The 21220-nt window shown below is 38.6% G+C and overlaps 1 protein-coding gene across 10 annotated transcripts in view; it reads right to left on the bottom strand.

The window, feature by feature from the left end:
* The window catches only part of LOC130922445 (R3H domain-containing protein 2), a 93567-nt gene extending 76778 nt beyond the window's left edge, over positions 1-16789 (bottom strand). For 6 of the 10 annotated variants that reach the window (XM_057847252.1, XM_057847260.1, XM_057847256.1 and 3 more), the window contains exons 1-2: positions 16472-16789; positions 16043-16116 (exon numbers count right to left, since the gene is read on the bottom strand). The gene's annotated coding sequence lies outside the window, so the exon portion shown is untranslated. The remainder of the gene's footprint in view (positions 1-16042; positions 16117-16471) is intronic. The other 4 variants (XM_057847257.1, XM_057847258.1, XM_057847263.1 and 1 more) reach the window with 2 other exon arrangements.
* Positions 16790-21220: the final 4431 nt, after the last annotated feature.

Raw genomic sequence — 21220 nt, 5'->3', positions numbered from 1 at the left:
TCCCTCATTCTCTTGGGGGACTTCAACGCTCACGTGAGCAATGACAGTGAGACCCAGAAGGGTGTGATTGGGAGGAACCCCCCCAACCCCCGGACAGAACCTGAGTGGTGTTCTGTTATTGAGCTTTTGTGCTCGTCACGGATTGTCCATAACGAACACCATGTTCAAACATAGAGGTGTCCATATGTGCACTTGGCACCAGGACACCCTAGGCCCCAGTTCGATGATTGACTGTAGTTGTGTCATCGGATTTGCGGCCGCATGTTTTGGACACTCGGGTAAAGAGAGGGGCGGAGCTGTCAACTAGGGGTGGGAACCTCTTGGTACCTCACGATACTATACAATTTGCGATACAAAGCTCACGATAACGATGATCTCACGATATGGCGATACAACACACACAAGACAAACACATTTTTGAGATGACTAAAATATTACTTAGACTAATCACTATTATCGTCCAAAAGACTAAGACAAAATTTAAAAGGGCTGCCAAAAACAACTCACGATAACGATGATCTCACGATATGGTGATACAACGATTATCGATACATTGGTCAGAAAATCATTCAGGGATATTCTACAAAACGACTAATAAGAAGAAAAACAAGCTATCTTCATCCTTCTGCTGTTAATTTATCACTAGTAGACATCCAATCCATTTGAACTGGGAGGGTGGCAGCGAATGAACTTCATTCCCTCTTCAGATGGGCTCCTCCCACTTCTATGGCTGTCAGTGGCAGCCAATGCCAAGCAGCGAGGTCATTTTGGCCCATTTCAGGTCATTGCCTGTTGATTTCAGTCACTTCCTGTTGATTTTGGGTCAATTTATGGGTCACTTCCAGTTGATTTTGGGTTAGAGAACAGGAAGTGACCAGAGAATTAATTGGCAATTAGGCCTGAACGATATATCGTTTAAACATCGCCATCGCGATGTGCGCATGTGCAATAGTCCCATCGCAAGGACGTGCGATAGTTTTTTAATTTCTTTTTTTTTAATCCACAAACGTTTGTTTTGAGGAAGGAGAGGGGAAAAAAGCGCACAGCTTCTCTTCCCTTCCAGCAAGTCATCGGCTCCTCCCCCTCCCCCTGCAACAGCGGAGTGGAGGGAGGAGGGGCCGAACAGCAGAGCGGAGGGAGGAGGGCCCGTTCTCAAAGTGAAAGCAAGCAATCAACACGTTGGAGGAGCAAGGAAGACTGTATCCAAAAGGAGTTTTGGAAGTATTTTGGCAAGAACAAGACTATAAGGGACAAAAAACAGCCCTGTCGACAGTGCCTCGCCATGGTTGCCTCAACAAGAAGTAATCCGTCAAACATGTGGGACCATTTAAAACGCAGGTATCTATGCATTCCTGCTACGAGCTCCCCATCAGAGGCTTTTTAGCACAGGTGGGAACATTGTTACATGCCAACGTTCTTGTCTCAAGCCTGCTATAGTGGATAAACTAATAGTCTTGGCCAAAAACCTATGAGACCCAGTTGAGAATTGCTGAGCAAGGAAGGTGGACGATATGCAGACAAATACATAACACAGCTGAAGGAATGTCTTTTCTTCTTTTTATTCATGTGACAGCTATCAGGAAGGCAGGAAATTTGGGAGTTAAAATGGTTCTGTTATTCATCACAGTTATTTGCAGTTATTCAGTTCAATTATTTACAGTTCAATTGAGTTTGTTTCTTTTATATTTAAATTTATTGTAAACCGTATTTTTCAAATAACTATATATAGTACAGCTGCACATAAAGTTTTGATACTTAATATTTTTGTTGAAATATTTTTACAACTTTGTTGCGGTTTTGCAGTTTTATATTGTTATATTTTGTGTAAACAACTCAGGGGACTAATGCACTTGCACTTTTATTAGTCAGATTTAATATTTAAGTTCAAATATGTTGACAACTTTGTTGTTTAACTGAGGTTTTTATGTATTGTTATAGTTTGTGAACTCTTTTGTCATATTTAATATTTTTGTTCAAATATGTTGACAACTTTGTTGTTTTACTGAGGTTTTTATTTATTGTTATAGTTTGTGAACAACTCTTTTATTTGTCATATTTAATATTTTTGTTCAAATATGTTGACAACTTTGTTGTTATTTTACAGAAGTTTTTATTTATTGTTATATTTTGTCAAAAACTTACGGGACTAATGCACCTGCTCTTTTATTTATCATTTAATGTATTTGCTGCTGTTGAAGTGTAAAATATTGTATTCAATAAATGATCTATTTTGTGCAGACATGACTTCCTGGATGCCTTCATACAGAAATCTTCATCATTCACAAATTAAACGGTATTATATGAATACACTGTGGTCACGGTGTGTTATGTAAAGTATTTCCAAACAGCTATTCAAGTCATTTAGTGAAAATTTCTTTAAAAAAGATAGATCTTTTTTTTTTAATATCGCAATATAATATCGCAATATATTGCAAACCTAAAAAAAATCGCAACAATAGTTTTTTCCAATATCGTTCAGGCCTATTGGCAATGACTCAAACTCAACAGGAAGTGAGCTGTGAATGACCTAAAATGAACAAAAAGTGACCTGTAAATGCCACGAAAATCAGAGTGGCTGTGAATGCGCGGGTTGAATGAACAAACAACCTTTTTAAAGCGATATGTCAATTCTTGGCATGAGCGTATTGATAACCTTTTGGGATGCAAAGTATCACGATATATCACCTTTTTGATATTTTGTCACACAGCTACTGTCAACTGATCACCACCTGGTGGTGTGTTGGCTCCGGTGGCGAGGGAAGATGCTGGCCAGACATTTACGCATGCGACCCGTTGAACTACTGCTACAGACACACAGAAAAAAGTCAGGAGAGCGGTAAAAACAGCGAAGAACGACAGGTTTTATTAGTATTTTGCGAGGAAATGCCAGCAAGACTGTCATTCAGGACAATAAAACCTCCACAGAGGTTTAGAGAAAAGTTTGGGAGCTTTTGGTGAAGAAAGGTATAAATTGTTTCCCCGTAGTTGAACCTCTCTCTGTTACTTTTCTCATTTCAACCTAGCTCATTATTGCTTTGTGCATGTATCATGTGTTGACCTACACTACAATATACAAAGTGTGACTGCACAAATGTGCGCATGGCAGCCTAGTATGTATGATGGACCAGGACCTTGTTTGTAAGTCGAAATATGTATGTCGTATATCGAGCAGGATTTCCCCATAAGCATACATAACCTACACTAAATCCTTATTAAATGCTGCTGGTACAATTGCAAATAGAAATTACACGGCGCAAAACAAAAAAATATGAATAAAAATCAGAATGATAATGTAATAATAATAATATCTGTCATAATGTAACGAATCGGGTTTTAATCTAGCGGTTTTTGGGTTTTTTTGGTGTACCTGAACACACCACATGGCTGACTTGACAGAGGGAGGGAGGACTTTTTACTTTCACTTTGTTTAGCTGCGGTGGACAGAGTGAGAGAGATGCGGAAGAGTGGGACGTTATTACTTTCTATTTTCATATTTGACGGCAGACAGTAGCTGTGTTGTGTTGCACAAGTTTAGAAATAAATGATTAAAAAACTGAAGAAGCTGGCGATTTTTTGGCGAGGTTACCACAATAATAATTGTCACCTTAACTTATAAAGACTGGCGAACAAAGGTCGGAGGAGGACCGTCGAGATCGTAGACATTCTACGGCCGTGTTGTCAAGCCACTTCACAGACCACGCAATCCACGCTTATATTTTTCTATCACTTCCATCTTCATTTCAATGGTAAGTCACACCTTTTTTCATCACCTGCACTAACATTCTTGGAACCACAAGAAAATCCGCCGTGCACCAGTCTTGCAGGAAAACAAAGAAATGGCGGTGCTGTCATAAATCGTCGTATTTCGAGCATGTCGTTGGATGAAGAAACAAATGGCGAGTCAAATTTTACGTTAGATGTCGAAAATCTTGTGTCGAAGCGATCGTATGACGAAATACCACTGTATTCTCCCTATTTTGCACTGTTGGTCTCCTGTATATAAACTGTTTTGAGCATAGTATGTAAAAATGACAAAAACGCCTTAGACCATACGAGAGCTGAAACGATTACTCAAATAATTTGAGTAACTCAAATTTAAAAATTGATCGAGGCCTTTTCTCCGCCTCGAGGAATTGGTTAATTTGGCCAGCTTTCTTTTAATTCTGACTACTGTCGACGCGTGCCTAACATGTCTTTCATAGAGGCTTTATTTAATCTGTGAAAATACAGCGCTGTAGAGTGATGAGGGTGTAAAATAAAAACATAATAAAGCTAACTGTCAATTTTGGCTCGGTAGTCATGAATGAATAAAACAACTAGCACTGGTACCTAATGTGCTCCAATACAGCAGGTATTTATTTTCAACACTGCAAAAACTCATAATTCTATCAAGACTTACAATTTAGACCTACACTTAAAACTTACAGTAACTAGAACTTAAAAAGATTGACACAAATGGAAATTCAATTGAAACACGTGGGAAAAACACCTTTCAAGTGATGTGTGTTATCAAACGTAATGACATTTTTATTTTTTTTAGATTTTAAATGGATCCAGAGAAGGACTTGTAGTTCTTAAAAGATATACGTTATTATGAGTTAAAACAATTTGATATTGAACCCAAGAGGAACATTAATGAGCATGACAGCACTGTAGATATTTCACAAAATGAGCAGCAAAAGTAAAATGAACAGGAAAGACGGGATGAGATGAAGACAAGAGTAGAAAAAAAACAAAAACTGCCTGCCAATCTGCTAAAATATGCTACAACGGAGAAACGTCCTACAAGAGGCAAATTTGACACCCAAACCATTCCTGTGCGGTTTCAGCTTGTTTTGTTTAGATGCTTACAAACAGAACACACTAAAAATGCCTGAAGAAAATACTTAATAATTATATGATAATATGTAGTAATATCAAATAAGGGTGGTTTAAATATACTATGTCCCTAATGTGTTCAACAGATCAACAATCTGCTTCAAAATAGGCTCAGGTGTTAAAAGGTTAACTGGAAAAATATTTTGGTATTTCTTGACGACCAGTTTGTTATTTCTTTTTCGGAAATTGTGTAGATCTCTCAAAAAAGACCTTAAATTGTGAGCCATGGTTATTTTTATACATAAATTGAACTGATGTTATATTTTTTATATTTCATTTTTATTATTCATGATAGATTTTACATGGATGTAATTTTGTTTCTACTGTTTTAAATATAGATCATGAAAAGTATTGTTTGAAAGAGACAGAGTAGTCAGTCATTCAGTGCTGCTACTTTTATGTTATTATTTACTTCATATGTTTAACTAATCTCTCGTTGTGTTTTCATTGCAGATTCTTTAAAACTACCTATATAAACATATACATATCTTTTTTTAATAGAACAAATAAGTTTTAAAAATTATCGTGAAAAGAATCGAGAATGGTCGATATGAAAAAATTAGTCACCCAGCCCTAGGTCATGCTTTGTGAAAATATAGCTGCGACGTTATCCCACTTCACAGGATTTGGAATCAAAAGGTAAAAGCTGTTGAATTACAGAATCACTGTGTAAAAGAAGCTGATGGTTGATGGCAGAGTATTAACTGCTGACAGCTGATGGCAAAGTACAGCAGTGCTGTATTGGTTAAAAAATACAAGGGATATGAAAGGGAAGATAATGGACAAAAAAATAACGAAAGAAAAAAAACTCATTAGCTGGGAAAGCCTTAATCCCTAAAGACGACATATTTGCATGTTTTCCCTGCAGCTCCAGTGACTGCGAAAGGAGGAAGTCAAAAGTTCAGCATCAAAGCAACTATCTGCAGAAAGCTCGGAATAAGGTAGACGTCGAGGGATGTCTGCTTTGTGCTTCGGTTGGCTAACGCGGAACCAGGCTTCCGTGATCCAAGCCAGTCAAACATCAGCTTTGATTTATTGTGGAAAGATGCAACCGAGATGATTATGAAACCCTGTTAGCAGTTAAAATGATCAAAGGAGTCGTGAACAGTCAAGCATAAAACAGTCATCCGATATGACGTTGAAACAATGCACTTCCATATTCAAACCAATTGACCCAATGTCTTAAGGATAAATAAATTATCGCACATTTTAATCAAGTGTGGAATTGACTTAACACATTGTCCTCAAAGACCTTGGTTAAAAGCAAACTTAAGCATTGTCACCAGATCTTTGAAGCTGTCCTAACAAAATAGCCTGGTAGAATAGAATCTCAGGTCGACCACATGACCGAGGATGAAGTGGAAGCTCACGCTAATGCGGTCTAATGCTTTGTCTGAGTGAGCCGAGTCACATCTTTTGCATGCGGGCTCTTCAAGTCTTTCGTTGGACGGTGAAAGAAAGAGGTGCGAGGCTTAGAAAGGAGGAGGGATAAGGAGAGAAGGGACTAAACCGGGATCAGTGGCCAAAGATACTGGAGATAAACGTTTCAGTGCTGCCAACACCATCACCAGACAGGCAGCGGTGGTCTCTAAATGGAAAAACTGAACATACTGGTTGTCCAACAGAATTAGATTTTTTTTTTTTTTTTTTTTTTTTTAATTCTGCTACTCTCAGTTAAGACTCCCAACATTTGTCAACTGAGATTTTAGCCCACTATTCATAAAGTTTACAGACTATGTTTCAGCTTCTTTCAGAGATTTCTATACGGTAATAATATTTATACCATGACTCACCAGAATAGCCTCATGTTTTTCTCTTGTTCAGTTTTTTTCTTTTTTATTAGCTGTGTGTTAGGTCTGCACAATATATCGTTTGAACATTGCCATTGCAATGTGCGCACGCGCAATAGTCACATCGCAGGACGTGCAATTGTTTTTTGTTTTTTTAACATGATAACTTTTGTTTTACTTCATAAAAGTAGCAATTGTGCAGATCCTGGATCCCTTTTATATACTGCAAGCCAGGATTAAACGGCACTATATAAATTAGGGATATCCCCGATCCAATCACATTATCGAAACTCGGGCCTATCGCGCCATTTTTCAGCGGCTCAGAATCAGGTGAAAAGGATCGGGTTTTTAATTTTAAAAAATGTTATGTTTTTCTGCTTCATGCTTGTACAGCGCCACAGCCTCTCACCCTCCCTCCTGCTAAGCAGTGCGACCAAATTGTTTTTCTTGTATTGTTTATATGAGAGGCTGGTCTCGGCAGCGTGAACATCAAAGCCTGAGTGAATTTGAGTGGATTCACTCAATGAAGCATTTAATAAAGACAAGCATTTTTCTATGTTATTCTTGTTTTAAAATAATTCACATTATGAAGGTGGCACGATGGCAAAATAGTTAGCACGTCCACCTCACAGTTCTGGGATTGTGGGTGCAATTCCGGCTAAGGCCTTCCTGTGTGGAGTTTGCATGTTCTTCCCATGCCTGCGTGGGTTTTCTCCGGGTTCCTGCCACATTCCCAAAAAACATGCACGATAATTGAACACTTCAAACTGTCCGTAGGTGTGACTGTGTGCGAGAATAGTTGTCTGTCTTTATGTATGTACCCTGCGACTAACTGGCAACCTGTTCAGGATGTACCCTGCCTTCTGCCTGGAGTTAGCTATGGTAAGTTCCAGCACCCCTGCGACCCTCGTGAGCATAAGTGGTTCAGAAGGCAAGGCAAGGCAAGGCAAATTTATTTATATAGCACAATTCAACACAAGGCAATTCAAAGTGCTTTACATCATATGAAGATCATAAAAATCACATTTAAATCAATACAACGTAAAAACCAAGACAAAAGATCGCATTTAATCACAAATGGAATAAAAATAAATAAAAATAAAACAAAAACTACTACTAATAATAATTGAAATCAGCAATGGAGATAAGCACAAGTGGAATAGAAAGCAAGAAGATAAGAAGATGAATGAATGAAGGAATTATATGAATGTTATGGAGAGTGATTAAAAGTATGGCGTTAAAGGTGAAGCAATTAAAAATGTGGGTGCGCCTACATTTTGTGCTGGTGCATCTTAAGAAAAAAGGTCCAACCAGTGCAAACGATGCAAAAAGTAAGTGTGGAGCCTTGACAATATACTGTATATCGCAATGTTTTTTTGTTTTTTTCTAATTTTGTTCAGGCCTACCCCAGACAGAGCTATTCAACTTATCTGGTGAAAATTCTTCTAGTTTTAATGGTGCAACATAATATCGCAATATATTGCAAAGATAGCTTCTTTCAATATCGTTATGGCCTATTGTGTGTTAGTATCTTTGTTCTTTTGGACATTTATATATTTATTTATTTAATTTAGGGCTATCAAAATTATGGCGTTAACGGGCGGTAATTAATTTTTTTAAATTAATCACGTTAAAATATTTGACGCAATTAAGGCACATGCCCCACTCAAACAGATTAAAATGACAGCACAGTGCAATGTCCACTTGTGTTTTTTGGAGTTTTGTCGCCCTCTACTGGCGCTTGGGTGCGACTGATTTTATGGGCTTAAGCACCCATGAGCATTATGTATTTATTGACATCAACAATGGCGGGCTACTAGTTTATTTTTTGATTGAAAATTTTACTAATTTTATTAAAACGAAAACATTAAGAGGGGTTTTAATACAAAATCTCTATAACTTGTACTGACATCTTTTAAGAACTACAAGTCTTTCTATCCATGGATCGCTTTAACAGAATGTTAATAATGTTAATGCCATCTTAATTTATTGTTATAATAAACAAATACAGTACTTATGTACCGTATGTTGAATGTATACAGTGGGGCAAATAAGTATTTAGTCAACCACTAATGAGAGACAGAATGTGGAAAAAAAAAAAAAAAAAAACAGAAAATCACATTGTTTGATTTTTAAAGAACTTATTTGCAAATCATGGTGGAAAATAAGTATTTGGTCTATACTAAAGCTCATCTCAATACCTAGTCATGTACCATTTGTTGGCAATAACGGAGGCCAAACGTTTTCTGTAACTCTTCACAAGCTTCTCACACACTGTTGCTGGTATTTTGGCACATTCCTCCATGCAGATCTCCTCTAAAGCCGTGATGTTTTGGGGCTGTCGTTGGGCAACACAGACTTTCAACTCCCTCCTCACCCCGTGGCGTCAAAATGATAAGAACGGTGAGCAAAAATCCCAGAACCACACGGGGGGACCTAGTGAATGAACTACAGAGAGCTGGGACCACAGTAACAAAGGCTACTATCAGTAACACAATGCGCCGCCAGGGACTCAAATCCTGCACTGCCAGACGTGTCCTCCTGCTGAAGAAAGTACACGTCCAGACCTGTCTGCGGTTCGCTAGAGAGCATTTGGATGATCCAGAAGAGGACTGGGAGAATGTGGTAGAAACACAGGTTCTTTTGTTTGGAGGAAAAAGAATACTGAATTGCACCATACCCATTGTGAAGTATGGGGGTGGAAACATTATGCTTTGGGGCTGTTTTCTACAAAGGGACCAGGACGACTGATCAGTGTAAAGGAAAGAATGAATGGGGCCATGTATCGAGAGATTTTGAGTGAACATCTCCTTCCATTAGCAAGGGCATTGATGATGAGAAGTGGCTGGGTCTTTCAGCATGACAATGATCCCAAACACACAGCCAGGGCAACAAAGGAGTGGCTTCGCAAGAAGCATTTCAAGGCCCTGGAGTGGCCAGTCTCCAGATCTCAACCCCATAGAAAATCTGCGGAGGGAGTCGAAACTCCGTGTTGCCCAGCAACAGCCCCAAAACATCACTGCTCTAGAGGAGATCTGCATGGAGGAATGGGCCAAAATAACAGCAACAGTGTGTGAAAAGCTTGTGAAGAGTTACAGAAAATGTTTGGCCTCCGTTATTGCCAACAAAGGGTACATAACAAAGTATTGAGATGAACTATTGGTATTGACCAAATACCTTTTTCCACCATAATTTGCAAATAAATTCTTTAAAACTCAAACAATGTGATTTTCTGGGGGTTTTTTCCACATTCTGTCTCTCATGGTCAAGGTTTACCCATGTTGTCAATTACAGACCTCTCTAATATTTTCAAGTGGGAGAACTTGCACGATTAGTGGTTGACTAAATACTTATTTGCCCCACTGTATATCCATCTTGTGTCTTATCTTTCCATTCCAACAATAATTAAACAGAAAAATATGGCATATTGTATAGATGGTTTGAATTGCGATTAATTACGATTAATTTTTAAGTTGTAATTAACTCGATTAAAAATTTTAATCGTTTGACAGACCTAATTTATTTATATTGATACAAAACACCTCAATACTTTTGAATATGTTTTCATACTCATCAAGGGTTGAATAGATTTAGGCAGATTTAGCCAAAATTTAAAAAAAAAAAAAAAAAACAGATTAAAACTTTTTTCACACTGGGTAGAGTGTTATTTTTTGTAAACATGGCACAGGCAATGTTTTATTAAAGAATCCAAAACGCACAATCATTACTGAAATAACTTGAAACTGATGAGAATGGAATTTGCTGAAATGGAGATTGATGAGCCACAACACATCTGCAGCAATGTTCTTGTAATGATTTTATTCACGTGTATATTTGTATGGAAAACACGTGCTGAGTGAATGCTGTACTTGCTGTTATGAAGTTTTCCCAAAAATTCTTACTGCAATTTTGTACACATTTGGATTATAGCGATACCTTATAAAGACTATCGTAAACCGAGGAATTTAGTGTTAGACAAGCATTCAAAATCAACGCATTGTGTTCGAGCTTAAAGGTTCTACTGTCATGCAAATGCACAGTTACCCTTCCTAGCTTTGCAGCAATGCCTGTGAAGTCAGCCAGGCGAAGATATAAAGCCCGTCACCTCCCCTCCACCTGATCAATAATTGACTTCAAAGCAAACTATGGCAGATACAAGTGGTAACATTGCTTTTTGGGGGGTGTGGGGTGAAAACAAACATAGATGAAAGATGAGAAGGAAGGCGTAAAGATGGAGACAGTATGAGAGGAGAGGGATGGGAGCAGCAGCAGCAACACCACCACGCATGGTGCTCCGGCAGAGATCTATAAATAGCTCTTCAAATCTCACTAGAAAAAGCCACTCTTCTTCCACTGCTGCTGCAAACAAGACATTTAAAGACAAGCAGATATGGATAGCATGCTGACGAATAAACCCGCGAAATGTATTTTTTGGATTACAGCTGCCTTTTTCAATTACATCACATCTATTAAACACAATTTAAAATAGAAACAAAAAACACTTGCAAGTCTGCCATCTTGGCTTGTATAAATATTTTATCCTAAGAGGGTAATGCAGCCTAGCTAAGCATACAGAACATATTGCGGCGCATGGCGACAAAAAATTAAAACATCAGGCGCAATTTTCTTTCAAGTGACAATTCCATTTTCATGGCACTTTTATAATAGGTAAGTACAAAACCCTCTTGAAAGTTTGAAGATTGACGAAAATTTGAAGCGACAACATTAAACTATTTGAAAAAATGGAAACCAAAACACTTCAGAGAATACTATGAGTTGTTTGTTGTTAAGTGGCTGTCCATCAGCTAGTCTGTGCATCAGTCGCGCCGTGCAGTTATGCTAGGTCCATACCGCAGGTCTTAATGCACAAATCAGATTTTTTCGTGCTTTTCCTACTCAAGTGAGGAATTAACTTGACGGTCTGAACGGGACAGGTCACATAAAAGTGGACCATTTCAAATCCGATATAGGTCACCTTCGTATGTGGTTAAAACCCGTGGGCCACATTTTTCCAGAATTTGGCTGCAGTCTGAACAGTCAAGTCTTCCGAATCGGGATTACAGCACCAATTACGTCAGCAAAGAGCGACAGAGGCAAGGAGCTACGGCAGCAATGGAGCTGTGCAGAGTGCCAAGCTTGAACTCTGCTTTTAGGGAAGAGGCAGGCTTGATAACAGTCATAGAAATTCATTGTACAAGCCTGAGAATGCTTGGTTTTCTTTCTGTGCACCAAATGAGCATTATTTACATATCGCTTATATTGACAAGAGGCACACAACTGCCCGTATGTATGTGTGTCATGCACAGACAGTGCGTGCATGCAAGCGTTCTATCAATCCACATAAATGTTGAATATAAAACTAAACGGGGATTATTTATGTATGTTATTTGTGTTCTCTTTTTGGAAATCAAAATATAATCACGCTAGAATGACGTAGAGCCACCAGGTGTCATTTGTTTTGATGCTTCTGTGCATTCGGGTCAGTTTGCTCAGCGCATATCGAAGTGCGAGTCAGTGCACATGCGTACTACATTTATGGGCTCAATGGAAAAAGGCACTCTGAACGGGCATGCCAAAAAAAAAACTGATATGAATAAAAATAGGATTTGTGTATTAAGACCTGCAGTATGAACCTAGCCTCAGTGTATCAATGTACTTGTTATATATTTATTCTTTCACTGTTTGGTCGTTAAAGAGATTAATTGGACTAGTTGCTGTGTTTATCTTTGACTACCTGCAGAAGGAGTACAATTCATGCTCACTAGCAGTGATAGTTAAAGTTTATTTGCATTGCAAATGGCAATGGTAATGTTCTGTAAAGTAGTTTTGCTGTAGACAAATTGAGCTTTTAATTTAAGTGTAAAATTAGTCCAACCTCTGACATTCTTTGTTTTTTGACACACTCTTTCATCCTATTTTACGCTGCGTGAATCTACTGTGACCTAATTTCAACCATTAGGGAAAACAGTAATGGAAAACAGTAATGGAAAAAAACAAAAAACAAACACTGCAATATAGTTAAAAATCACTCATATAACAGCATCAACAGAGTGGATCCTCCAAATTTCTTAAATCTTTGAAATTTAAGGATTTGGTCATATTCATCATGTTGTACAAGTTTTATTGTGATCAAAAGATGGTTGCCAAAAGTCATGCAAACAATAGAGCTTTTTTGCTTGCTCATTTAACTTTCCATTCCCGTTGGCAACTATTAAAATTCTGGGTTGATATATTCAAAACAAAGTAACTTTCAATGGAAAATTCTAATCAGCAATTCCCTCTGCAAAAAAAAAAAATAAATAAAATAAAACATAAAGAGGGGGTGGAGGGGGACAAGCCGACTAACGACTATAATGGCTCGTGTTAAGACTTATCACTCTACTCCTAATTTCTTTACCCAAAGACCACATGTTCGAATCTCAGCTTTAAGGGTCTGTGCTATTATCCCACGTTCTTTGACGATGAGCACCTCATCTATTTCCAGCTCAGGTGTCCAAAATGTGAAGTCACTCTCTTCCGTTTGTCAAGCATTTATTTATTTTGAAATTAATAAGTGAATGGCAAAATTTTTGACAATCAATATTGTTGGACAGAAATGGTTTAATTGGACACTTACTTTACCTTACATTGAGAAGCAAGCTATTTCTAGCCGAGCAGCTATTAACTTCCACCACTGCCAAAAGCTTTCCTTACTTTATCTGTAGCATTTTTCTATTTGCCATCAAACCAATCAGCCACTGGCCACGGCTAGGTAGTCCTCTATGAACATGTTATTCCTTACATGCTCCATCCAAGAAGCCTTAAAAGGAAAACATTTTCAGCCAATAGTTGCTAGTTGGCAAAATGTGGAAAAAAGCGTACTATATATTCAGAATTTACCACTTGACAGGTTTTGATACCATCTATGTACCAACAATGCCCCATCTACCACAGTTGAACTAAAGAGATGATGTATGTACAGAAGTAATTACATTGTCCAGTGACCAAAGGGGTTAATAGTTTGATACTGGTTATGACTTGCTTACTGTCCAAATGTCCTTGAGCAAGAAAGGAACCCTCAATTGCTCACATTGGGTTAGCAGGGTATGAATGAGAGCCAATCAAACCACTTCAAGCACAATAAAATGTATACATAAAAGCACTGTCCCATTTTTCCCTTCGTACCTTTTTATTTTAAATTTCAAGGAATTTTTGGACTAGATTTTCCACATGTGATAGTCCCATAACCCCCCTACCCCAAGAAAAGGGACATCTTTTTCATGACAGGAATAAACTCTCTGGAGCTCATTATTCAAATTTGTAAATTTTTTAAGCATTGGTAAAGTGGATGTTCCAGTTCCAGTGGGTAGTAATGAGTTACATTTATTCTGTTGCATTTACTTGAGTAATTTTTTGTGAAAATGTACTTCCAAGAGTAGTTTAATGGCACTTAACTTTCCTTGAGTAGATTTGTAAAGAAACGCTACTCTTACTCCGCTACCTTGAGCTACACTGGAGTCGTTACAGTTCCTCTATAGTCGACAGATTTTACTTTATTTTTGCCAGAGATGCCCAGTGTCTCTACCAGTTCCCCAAAAAATAATCACATGACACACAATGATACCAATCAAACGTAACAATACATTCACATGAGAACACACACACGCTTGCAGTCGGAAGTCCTGTTATAACGCCGACCAGTTCAATCATGAAGCATCGTTAAAGAACTGTAAAAAATAAGCTATACCACTTAGAGTGCCGCTGTCTACATTACTCGTAGCATAGATTTCAACCTCACTCTCAGTTTGTATTTGGCACTGATATATCATGGACATCTGTTCACGAAATAGTTGTACTTGAGCATATTTTTGGAGGACTACTTTCACTGGAGTAATATTATTTTTGATAGGGATGTCCCGATCATATATTTTTGCACCGAGTCCGAGTCACCTGATTTTGAGAATCTGCCGAACCAGAGTCCAGATCCGAGAGCCAAAAAAGTTTTTTTCAACAAAAGTTTTAAACATGTTACTGTCTTACCGTGCTACCTTCATAATGAATTATTTTTAAACAAAAATAACGTTGAAAAATGCTTGTCTTTATTAAATGCTTCATTGAGTAAGTCCACTCAAATCCGCTCACGCTGCTGAGAACAGCCTCTCACTTACACAATGAGTTGCCACAGAACACTACTGCTATTGTGCAACAAGCTAAACGATGATTGACAGATTTGTGCCTTTGATCCTAGAGCAACCAAGCTTCTATGGCAAAATACAAGCTACAAACCTGTCAATCATCAATAACTTTAAGTAGCTAACGCCAGGGCACTGTTGATCAAAAAACCAGCAGGATGGAGATTGAGAGGCTGTACGAGCATGAAGCAGAAAAACAAATATATATTTTAAATAAAAACACAATCCTTGTCACCCGATTTCGATCCTCTGAAAAATGGCACAATCCGCCCGATTCCTAATCACGTGATGGGATCATCCCTAATTTTTTAAATAACGTTACTTCAGCAAAATTTTGGCCACTCTGCCCACCTCTGGTCACGCTACATACATACAGCATAAAAACACTGATAGACTAAAAACAGGTAAATAGCGGCAAAGAAAAACGGCACACATACACTTGATAGTTTGTGTACCCTTTCAATATGTCACTGTCCTTCTCTTTTCTCTGCCTGAGGCTCAGGTGAAGCCCATTTAATTTCCTGGGTCCATAAAAACTTGTTTCTACAATACCCGGACATACCCCAATACTTTCATTTGAATGGCTAAAATAGTACTGGCATTTTAAAATGACTGACAATGGCTATTTCGCCTACTTTGGGAAAATATCGCTGTTTATTTACATTTTTCTCCACTATCACACATCTGGAAAATGAGATTCTGAGTCTTTCTACTTTATTAAACAAGATTCTTTCCACTGGAATGTGCATGAGCAAGGTTTTTTTTCTATCTAGGAATTGTTGACATACTAATATTTAAAGGAAGGGCACAAAAATGACACTGATGGGCAGAAACTAGCTGGCGTTTTGGGAAATCATATACATGGTTAAATTGGGCTAGTTCCCAAGTATTTCAGTTTTCAAATGGTGATTCTGTGGCAGTTCAATGAATTGAGATTCTTCAATCCCTTTAGTTGCCATCAACTCTTGTACTATTGAAATCTCTATGGTTGCTGCTCGGGTATAAATAACATCGTGTTGTCACAGGCAAGCAGGCTTTCAGCTCCTCGAAGCAGCACCACCTCGTTCAATTCTCATTCAATCCCCTCGAACGGCGATTTCTTTCAACATAAACATGCGTCGGGTTCGAAGGCAACTTTAAGACATTAATCTTTTACCTTTACCACCTAAACTTAAGCCATATGATATAATTGATTCGGCTTACCTTTTTTGCTGGAAGAAAAACAAACAGGAGGGTGTGCGTTGAAGAATCCCTCCTTTCTCGCTCTCAAGTTGAGTCTGAAGGAATACAGATGGTCCGTGTGGTCAGAACCAGGACCGGTAGAGATATTAGCCACATAAGCCCAGAAGCTAACAATAGCTAGCACACACCGTATACGCTCGCCTCCTTCTCTTCCTCTCATTCCTCCCCCGGCGCATATAATTAGCCACACACACTCACACATACACATACAGCACCAGGCTAACATTAGCCTGCTAACTAGCCTTTTCTCTATATCAAGCTAACAAATCTCACCCATATTAGCAACCGAGGCCAAAACACGCGTTTTCGGGAAATCACTTTTCAGGCCGCCCTCGGAATAAAAAAGCGCTAGCTAAGTGTCGCTAGCCTCGCTGCCCTTATGTGACTTACCAGAGGCTAATGTTAGCCTGTGGATAGTAAAGGTGGTGCTGGTGCTGGTTCACCGCGACCCCCGGACTGTCAAAATAGCAGCGCGTGAGCCAGGCTCGCCCTGTTGACTTAAGAGCGAGACATTCGGAGCCGCCACCAACAAGAGGCCCAAATGACAAAGAATCAAAATGAATAGAAAAGTAAAGAAAAAAAGAAATGAAACCCAATTTCCCCCCCGCTGTATCAGCTCCGGCTTGTAAGTGTGTGTACACTGTGGCGGCGTCACTTTTTCGCTCACCCCTCCCCTCATCGACAGTTTCCGTCCACAGAGTTCTCCAGTACGGCAGAGGGCGCTAATGCACTTCAAACATTCAACAATCCCGCGACGAATTTTTTACCAACTTTTTTGCCTCATTGGCTGCCATTGACTACGATAGATGCCCATACGCGTTGGACTGGGAAGGTTGGCAGCGATCAAACGATCCCAGACCTTCCCAGACCTTGACCATGTGCATCCTGGCAGAAAGACTGTTGTTTATTAAATTGAAAAACCACAAAATTACTTTTAAGGAAAACTTAAAGGGGAAATGTGAACTAAGGTTGGCCAACCATGTTTTTGAATTATATCAATGGCTAAACAATTATAAGCATATTTTCATTATTTTTTTTAACGCAACCCTTCCAGATTCTTTGCTTAACCCATAGCAACGCCCTTGACAACGAAAATGCTTTTCTTCGGCAATCTTCGGAAATCTTCGGAAATTACGTCACACCGGGAAGTGCGAGGGAAGTCCGCCATAAAACAGTATTGTTTGTTGCATTGCTTCTCGGTAAGATGCCACGGCGGTGTGTGGCGATGTTTTGTTCTCACTCAAACGAAAAGTTGTATGAGTGGCCAAAGGATAGCAGGGCACGTAAATGGACATCTTTCGTTCGCACGAAGCGAATGAATTTCATGCCATCATCGAGTAGTGTTCTCTGCTGCAAACACTTCGAAGATGCCTGCTTTCTTAACCGGTCTGCTTATGATCAGGGATTTGCCAAAAAGTAAGTGTGATTTTTGGATATATGACTGATGACTTTGTCAAAGCAGAGCTGCCAACTGTTGTGGAATGAACAGTGTAAGCCAGGGGTTCCCAACCTATTCCACTAAGGCACACTGTGGGTGCAGGATTTCATTCTTACCAAACAAGATGACAACACTTTTTCCCCAATCTGGTGTTTTACAAGTGCAATCAGTTGATTGCAGTCAGGTGTGGCTTGTTTTAGCAGAAGCCTCATTGGTTCAACTGTCTCTGCTGGATCGGCTGGAACAAAAACCAGGACCCACAGTGTGCCTTGAGGACTGGGTTGAAAACCCCTGGTGTAAGCTAGCGACGTTAGCCGAGGCTATCCCCGATCATAGTTGTTGTTGCGTTCGCTAGGTTAAGCGTGTTTAAATTGTGCGTCATCTACGATCTTGTCCGAAAGGGTTAATCCACTGTCAATCGGGAAACCGCCGGTTAGTTTGTGCACATTTATGTGTATTTGTATTATGTATTTCCACCTTCATGCTTCAAGCATTGCATTGCATTTGTACGGTTCGCCGTTTCTTTCACGGTGATCGCTTGATAGCCTTCTAGTTTGTGTTTCGCCGCTTCGCGAGAGCTGCTGACAGGTGACAAGTGTTGCTTTTAATGTCTGGCAGCGAATCAGCGAGCGCGCAGACCACGCAGTGAATCATGGGAAATGTAGTCTCGGGACAACACTGAAGTGGTGCTTTGTAATCTGTTCGCTTGTGTGAAAAAACTACATTTCCTCACGCCATTAGACGCCACTTTGTTTTCTTATTGTTGCCACAATAAAGTGGAGAAAGCCATCGGCGACTGTGATATAGTTGATATTATTTAGTTGTAATATGTAAGTTCACCAGTAGAGTGTACGCATGTCATTTAGATGTGTTATTGTTTGTGCCTTACGCCTTCACTAAAAGAGAGAAAAGTTGTTGTTCAGTCACTTGGCAAGACGTTGAGTAAAGTTGTAAAAGCCAATAAAGGTGTCATGTGGGTCACTTGGTCAAGATATAACAACGACTCATCTCCTTCTTTCCCCCCAACGTTTTTATATTATTATTTTATATGCACAAGAGCTGCCGGATCTGCCAAAATGAACTTAAAGTCTGATTTTTTTTTTTTTTAACAATCATCAGATAGACAAAAACATAAAATTATGTGTAAATGCCTGCATCTTCAAATCATGAAAATAATAACAGCCTATATCTTACCAATGTTGTAATCACGATGGGTCTTGTATCCATTCCATGTCAGGAAGTCTAGGCACATTGTTTGCATCCTGATTAGCGTCTGGCTAATAACATAAAATTCCAATCTCCTCTTCTTCCTCCAACTCTTCAAAAACTTGGATCTCCTCCCTTGCGCTTGATCTATGGATTATATCGCTGTTTGAATCATTGTTTGAAGGGCTTTGTATGGCGGCCGTATGTATGGAGGTGCCATCGCGTTCCCGGTGTGACGTATCACTTCCGGGTTCGTCCCCTTTCAGGCTCAAACTTCGGAAACGCGATTATTTTGTCAAATATACAACATATAAATTATTTTTTTCATATTTGTTGGACAATGTTTAATTACTTTACTTGTGACCCTATTTGGCATGTGAAGAAATTACTTCACATTACTGCTTTAAATAAATGTTAGTATTTCCAGGAAGTGGACTCCTGACAAGGGGCCACCCATTTTATCAATGCCGATAATATTTTAGCCGATCAAATGTTTGTATCCCAAATTTCCCACCCTTCCTCATTAATACCCATTATCACATGTACCTGTGTTCGAGTCCATAGGCCAAATTATACCGGACGCATCTGTGGTACGGATCCACCAATATATAGCGGCGGAGCCAATCTGTTTCCATTCTATCATATTGTTCAAATTATGCCGGCGGAACATCTCTGATGTACCGCAGCCTGCTGGATGGTTTGGGCTGTTTTCTATTTTTGCTGGAGACGCATCCGTCAAAATGGGCGGAGCCAGGCCTGCAGTCAACAGGCCAGGTGTTTATTCAAGGTTTAAACTGGAACAAGTTACCTGAAGGTCTGAAGTATGCTCAAACTGTTAGCTCCTTTAAATCAGGGCTAAAAACGCTTTTGTTTAGCACTGCATATCCATAACTGTCTATATATTTCAATCTATTTGCTTTTTATTCCTCTTGTGCTTATCTCCATTGCTGATTTCAATTATTAGCAGTAGTAGGATTTTTTTTTTTAATTCTATTCGTGATTAAACGCAATTTTTATGTATAATTTTATTTCTTATTTTGATTGTCTTTGTTTTTACGTTCAGTTGATTTTAATGTGATTTTTATGATCTTCATGTGATGTAAAGGAATTTGAATTGCCTTATGTTGAATTGTGCTATATAAATAAATTTGCCTTGCCTTGCCTTAAACAACAGTGACCATGGATGATGAACGATTCATTATGGAGGTGGAAAGTCACAAAGTTTAAAAAGGAATCTGCATGGAATGCCATTGCAGAAGCTATGAGAATGGATGGTGAGTTATGCAAGTTATTTAATTTAAAACAGTTATTAAATAGTAGAGAAAGGTTGTTGACGTGGTCGGGGTGTCACAAACCAAGGGTGTAGGTTTGCATAGGGACAGTAGGGACAGAACACTACCAACTTTTCAGGGTGCTAAAATTGTCCCTACTAACTTTTAAGCAACCTTATTTGCAATATATAATGACTTCAGTTATATAGGTAATTTAGATTGTCTTCCCATAGGATAGAATTGACCCTACCATTATTAAGTGAATTACAGTTCTTTAATTATATTCAGACTTACATTCACCCATTTTCACTTGCTGAATGTGCCAGTCCATTTATTTCCCTCAAACGCACGTTTGATTGGCTGATGACTTGACCCCCCCCCCCCACACACACACACACACACACAAACGCACACACACACATTTACCCCCACCCCAACAGAAATACAACATGCCGCCTCCTCCGACTCCTTCAAAGACGAGGGATGTTAGTTACCCTATTTTTCGGACTATAAGTAAGTAAGTATAAAAATACAATCGAGAACAACATGCTGAATAAGTGTACAGTATGATAATGTTATATGATGCATGAACAACGAAATGCAAACGTGGCTGGTATGTTCACGTAACATTGCTATTAAGAGTTATTCAGATAACTATTGCATAAAGAACATGCTAACAAGTTTACCAAACCATCAGTGTCACTCCAAAACACTAAAATAACATGTGAAAGGATTTAATAATGTGTAAATAATTTCACACATAAGTCGCTCCAGAGTATAAGTCTCACCCCCAGCCAAACTATGAAAAAAATTGCAACTTATAGTCCGAAAAATGCATTATATAAGTAAAATAAGTTTTTTTTTTCTGCCAGCAGTAGCCACTGTAAGTAATGTAAAAACGTAAATGTTGTGTAGATCGGGAACACACCACTAATTTTGCTACTCAAAGTCCGAACTGCATCAGAGTTAACATTAGAGCAGCGGTCGGCAACCTTATCGGCTGAGATAGCCATAAACACCACATATTTTTAAATGTAATTCTGTGAGAACCATACAATATGTTTAAAAATAAAAATAAAAATAAAAGTAATATGTGCATTTTATGTAATTTAAACATTTTTAAAGTACAACAAGTCTCTGAATTCTTTTTAATAACTTATATAAACAATAATAATTAAATTAAATAACAAATAATAATTATATATAAATAATATTAACATAGTT

The sequence above is a fragment of the Corythoichthys intestinalis genome, chromosome 9 (assembly GCF_030265065.1).
Source record: "Corythoichthys intestinalis isolate RoL2023-P3 chromosome 9, ASM3026506v1, whole genome shotgun sequence".
In the NCBI taxonomy this organism is placed as follows: domain Eukaryota; kingdom Metazoa; phylum Chordata; class Actinopteri; order Syngnathiformes; family Syngnathidae; genus Corythoichthys; species Corythoichthys intestinalis.
Note: the sequence above shows the minus strand (reverse complement) of the source record. Positions and strands in the feature narration are given on the sequence as shown.